Raw genomic sequence first — 6007 nt, 5'->3', positions numbered from 1 at the left:
TGGCAGCTTCAGTAAGATTCCAAGAGAGCAAGAAGACTAGAATGAGGTGAGGCAATAAATTCTCATCCAAACTTAGTTCCTGGGATGAAATTACAGAACTGTTTAGAAGAAAAGAAGAACTAGAATAACTGTGTTCCTAAAACTCCATTGTGCAAATCCAGATTTATAGATAGTTCAGAATGACTACTCAATTAGTAAAATGACTGTTGTATATGTAATATATATAATTATAATATATAATACACGTATTACAGTTCCTTTAACTAACAGTGGCATACTTAAAAGCCTTTGGGCACCTGACAAGCAGGATGAGTTTGTGAAGCAGCCAGGAGAGATGCAATAGAAAACAGCAGGGATTTGGGGAGATGAGGAGGGCTGTGTACCTCTCACCCACTCACCGAGGCAGTCATATTCCCCAAATTTAAAAATATTGTGTTGGCCAAAGAGATTTTGTTGTCTGCCAGTTGGTGATCCTGCTTTTTTAAACAGTAAGATTGCCCCAGGTCTTTTTACAATACACTTCAGTTTGCAAAAACAGGAACACGTTTACTTAACAGCACAAGATACATTTTTATTCTCATTAGCCTGTGGCATAGAGAGGTCATCACCCCGCCCAGGATGGGGATCCAGAATTCTATTTCTTTGCTTCTTTCACTATCCAAGCCAGGAAATTTGCAGAAGTGGGTGGCAATTTCCCAGGAAATTTTTTTTCCCCATAGGACCAGACCCAGTGAAAATAGGTTACTTTGAAGAAAGATGAGTGCATCCAGACAGCTTTCACCTCAACTCCCTAAGTCTCTTGAAACAAAGTCCACACCCATGGCTGCCATGCTTCTTGAACAATTTCCTGTACCACACCGATCTGTGGCTATACCTTTTCTGCCTTCTTTGCTAGAGCATCTTTTGAAATTATTCAGGATTTAGGAGAAGGAAAAATTCCTTTCTTATCTTCTGTGCAGAATAAGACTTCTGATGAGGTTCTGCTTGGTCCCCAGGGAAATGACTGATTTCCTCTGCCCACCCCCACCCCCCCAACTGTAACAGATGAGGAAGAGTCAGCTGGGATGGGCCACATCTGGGAACCACAAAGGGCCTGAAGTCTCTGGGATTTGCTCTGCCTGGGGTGTGGGGTTATTCTCGCCCAGTAGGAGAGGCCACTTTCACACTTCTCCAGACACTAGGAACTGGAGACTCAGGAATCATTTTTCTCTGAAACATCAAGAACTAGATTTTAGTGTGGAGGCCTCAGGATCTATTTCTGTGTCCTTGTCATCCTGTGCTGTGATTGCATCCATTTTGCTCCATATTTCCCACATTGTGGGAAATTTCTCATCGGGAATGGCAAACACAGTTTTGAGGACAAGCAGTTTTGCATTTTTCTTGAGGGCTAGAATTAAAATCTCATCGAGCTCCTGCCCCCTTCTAATCCCCTTCATCCCCCGTCCCCAGGGCATTATTTCTCCTGCAAATGAGAGAAACAAAACACACACACTATTTGGGAGATGAGCAATATGTTGGTAGCTGGGATACCTGCTCCAAAAAATATATATATTTTTAAATGCTTTATTTATTTTTGAGACAGAGAGAGACAGAGCATGAGCAGACAAGGGGCAGAGAGAGAGGGAGACACAGAATCCGAAGCAGGCTCCAAGCTCTGAGCTGTCAGCACAGGGCCCGACGCGGGGCTGGAACTCACAAACTGTGAGATCATGACCTGAGCCGGAGTCTGACGCTTAACTGACTGAGCCACCCAGGCGCCCCCCAAAAAATATTTAAAAAAAAAAAATTTTTTTTTTAACGTTTATTTATTTTTGAGACAGAGAGAGACAGAGCATGAACGGGGGAGGGTCAGAGAGAGAGAGGGAGACACAGAATCTGCAACAGGCTCCAGGCTCTGAGCTGTCAGCACAGAGCCCGATGCGGGGTTTGAACTCACGAACCGCGAGATCATGACCTGAGCCGAAGTCGGACGCTCAACCGACTGAGCCACCCAGGCGCCCCCCAAAAAATATTTTTTAATTTTCATCTCTACCAAGCCTCAGGAAAGTAGATCACACAAAAGAATGCTCTGACTTCGGGCTGAGAGGATTCATTGAGAAAAGCCTGGAAGGAAGAACTAGTGACACCTAGAGAGAGAGAGAGAGAGAGAGAGAGACCCTTGGGAGAAATAATTAAGGCTGGCAGGGAAAGGCTATGTTAATTGAGCTGAGAAGAAAGATGAGCACCTGGGGATTCTTTTGAGAGGTTGCAGGATTGTCTGATCAAGTCTTGGGTACATAATTGCATTCATCTTTCATCACTACTTTAAAAATATATTTTTGGGGGGCACCTGGTGGCTCAGTCAGTTAAGAATCTGACTTCGGCTCAGGTCACGATCTCACAGTTTGTGAGTTTGAACGTGCGCATCGGGCTCTGTGCTGACAGCGTACCTGCTTGAGACTCTCTTTCTCTCTCTCTGCCCCTCCCCCGATCACTTGTGCTCTCTCTGTCTCTCTCAAAATAAATAAAAAAAATCCATATAAGAGAAACAGCTAGCTATAGGACTAAATGGTAAATATTGGAAGAAAAAATAAAAGGGGAGGAGATAGCGCTGGTTTTGCCAGAAGGTGATTTTGCCAGATCTGCATTTCCTGGAGTGAGAAGAGAAGAAACAAAATGCTGAGCCAGCCCCTGGCATGGTCATGGCAGCTGCTGTTACATGTATAGTTAATCCAGGCCTTGTACTCCGTGTACAGTACCCATGTGGTTTGCACTGAACCTGCCCTCAAATAGTTATCCCAGGTGCTTGTCTCTGTGCCTAAATTGTTGAACATGCATTTAAGGCAGAGGTTTCTCTTTGAGTATGAGGACCCTCTTTTAAGCTCCCCACCAAAAAGTCATGTGCCCCATGAGACTATAGTTGTACTTTCCACTAAGAAAATACATAAAGATCCCCTCATTAGGTATTGAGATTTTTTTCTCATTTTATTTTATTTTTTTAAAAACTACCCTTTAGGTCCAACATGGGGCTTGAACTCCTGACCTCCAGATCAAGGGTCACATGCTCTGCCAACTGAGCCAGCAAGGCACCCGATTTTTTGTTATCTTAAAATATTTTTTGTTGTATAACATAACCTATACAGAACAGTGCATGGAGCGTATACCCACAACTTAATAAGTTGTTATAAAGGGAACTGCCATGTATCCATTACCCAGGTTGAGAAATAGAACATTGCTGGTGCTCCAGAAATTAATTCTCTTATGTCCTCTTCTCCTCACAATTCCCTTTCCACCCTTAAGGAAACCATTCTCTTGATGACAGTTACCATAATTGTTTCCCTGCTTTTCTCTCTGGCTTAGCCACCCATGTATGGGTCCCTAAACAATATAGTTTCACTGTAAATGGAATCATAGTTTATATATCCTTTTGCTTCTTCTCAACATGATGTTTGTAAGATTCATGCATGCTGTTGCATGGAACTGTAGTTCATTCATTTTCATCACTGCCTAATATTTCATCGTGTTAATATATCACAATTAATTGGTCCATCCATTGTTGATGGATATGTGTGTTGCTTCCAGTATGAAACTGCTAATAGCACAGCTATTCTTGACATGTGTCCTGGTGTGCACGTGGGCAGATGTCTCCAGGAAAATGGAACTGCTGCCTCATCAGGAACACTTTTTTTGGTTTGTTTTTTTTAGAAGGTTTATTTATTTTCGAGAGAGAGAGAGAAAAAGAGTGTGAGTGGGGAAGGGGCAGAGAGAGAGGGAGACACAGAATCCGAAGCAGGCTCCAGGCTCTCTGAGCTGTCAGCACAGAGCCTGACATGGGGATTGAACCCATGAACCATGAGATCATAACCTGAGCTGAAGTTGGACACTTAACTAACTGAGCCACCTAGGAGCCCCAGGAACACTTTTTTTAAATGGTAACTGAGGAGCCTGGGTGGCTCAGTTGGTTAAGTGTCCAACTCTTGATTTCGGCTCAGGTCATGATCTCACGGTTTGTGAGTTCGAGCCCCACATTGGGCTCTCTCCTGTCAGTATGGAGCCACTTTGGATCCTCTGTCCCCCTCTCTCTCTGCCCCTCCTTCCCTTTTTCTCTCTCTCCCAAAAATAAATGAATGTTTTTTAAAAAATGTAACAGTTGGGGCGCCTGGATGGCACAGTCGGTTAAGCCTCCGACTTCAGCCAGGTCACAATCTCGCGGTCTGTGAGTTCAAGCCCCGCGTCAGGCTCTGGGCTGATGGCTCAGAGCCTGGAGCCTGTTTCCGATTCTGTGTCTCCCTCTCTCTCTGCCCCTCCCCCGTTCATGCTCTGTCTCTCTCTGTCCCAAAAATAAATAAACGTTGAAAAAAAAATTAAAAAAAAAAATGTAACAGTTTTATTGACCATACAGCTCACTTGTATAAAGTATACAATTGAGTGTTTTATAATATATTCCTGGAGTTGTGCAACCATTACCACAATCATCAGTAACACTTAAAAATTTTTTTTGTTTATTTATTTATTTTGAGAGAGCACGAGCAGGGGAGGGGCAAAGAGGGAGGGAGGGAGGGAGAGAGACCCTCTATGTGGCCAGTGCAGAGCCTGACATGGGGCTGGAACTCATGAAACTGTGAGATCATGACCTGAGAAAAAAATCAAGAGTCGGATGGATGCTCAACAGACTGAGCCACCCAGGATCCTCCATTGGTAACACTTTTAAATGAATTAGTATTTGATTAATTACAAGGGTCTACATACATGTAGACCATTGCAGTAAAATTAGGTGGACATATTTATTCATTCCAGAGGTAATGCTTGGTTTGCGTATGTTCTGTGGTTCTGTGGCCCCCCAGGTAAGGAACCACTGCTTTAAGGAACTGACAGGTAGAAATTTGTCATTAAAATAGATACATGCTCCTTGAAAGATTTGCTGCGTTAATTAATTCCATAGTACTACACACTGCTTTAGGGCAGTGGTTCTCAAATTTTATTGTCCATCAGAATCACCTGGAGATGCCTGGATGGCTCAGTTAAGACTCTTGATCTCAGCTCAGGTCTTGATCTCAGGATGGAGAGTTTTCAAGCCCTGCACTGGACTCCACGCTGAGTGTGAAGCCTACTTAAAAAAATTGCTTGGAGGGCCTGTTTAAACAGATTGCTAGGCACCACCCTCAGAGTTTCAGATTCAATAGGTCTGGGTGGGGCTTGAGAATTTGTGTATCTAATCAGTTTCCAACTGATACTGATACTGTTAGTCTGGGGACCGTACTTCTGGTAGCTGGCTATTACCTTGGAAATTAGAGGACTGGGGGCAGAAGGAATTCATTCCATTATTAAATAGATAAGAATTAGGAAAAAGACACTTACAAATTGTTGAAGGGAAAGGAGGCAATTCACAGGTCCTTGTAGTAGCTCAGAGTCTGACAGCAGGAAAGAGAGGAGAAAATATGTGCCGTAAATACTATGGAGACACAGTCAAGAGAACTTGACAATTGGTTTGGCCTGGAGGGTAAAGGACAGGGAGGAGTCAAAACAGGCAGCAAGATTCTAGGCCTGGATCCAGGGAGAGAATTGTTAGAGAACTAGCAAGATGGAGCAAGATCATGAAAGAAGAGAAGAGGGTGGTCTATCAGTATCTCAACTTCTGCGCTTCTTGACTCTCTGGGAGGATTTCCCCAACCATCAATTCACTGTCAAAAGGTAACTGATTATTGCCTTCAGGTCCCATTCTTGCAGGGTGAAACCAGAAGCCAGAGATCAGGAGAGTTTTCCTGGGCCATTGATAATGAATGCCTAGTGGGAATTCAGTAACAGTGTTCAGAGGGACTACATAAATCTAATGAATAAGAATGATTCTGAGAACACTGGAAATCATTGAAGCCCTTCTTTCTTTTTTTAAAAAATGTTTTTTGTTTTTTTTTTTTATTGTGAGAGAGAGAGCACCAGCAGGGGAGGGCAGAGAGAAAGAGAGAATCCCAAGCAGGCTCCGTGCTGTCAGCAAAGAGCCCGACACAGAGCTCAAACCCATGAACCATGA

The sequence above is a fragment of the Acinonyx jubatus genome, chromosome B4 (assembly GCF_027475565.1).
Source record: "Acinonyx jubatus isolate Ajub_Pintada_27869175 chromosome B4, VMU_Ajub_asm_v1.0, whole genome shotgun sequence".
NCBI classification, from domain to species: Eukaryota; Metazoa; Chordata; class Mammalia; order Carnivora; family Felidae; genus Acinonyx; species Acinonyx jubatus.
The sequence above is the reverse complement of the archived record's forward strand: the minus strand, read 5'-3'. Positions refer to the sequence as shown.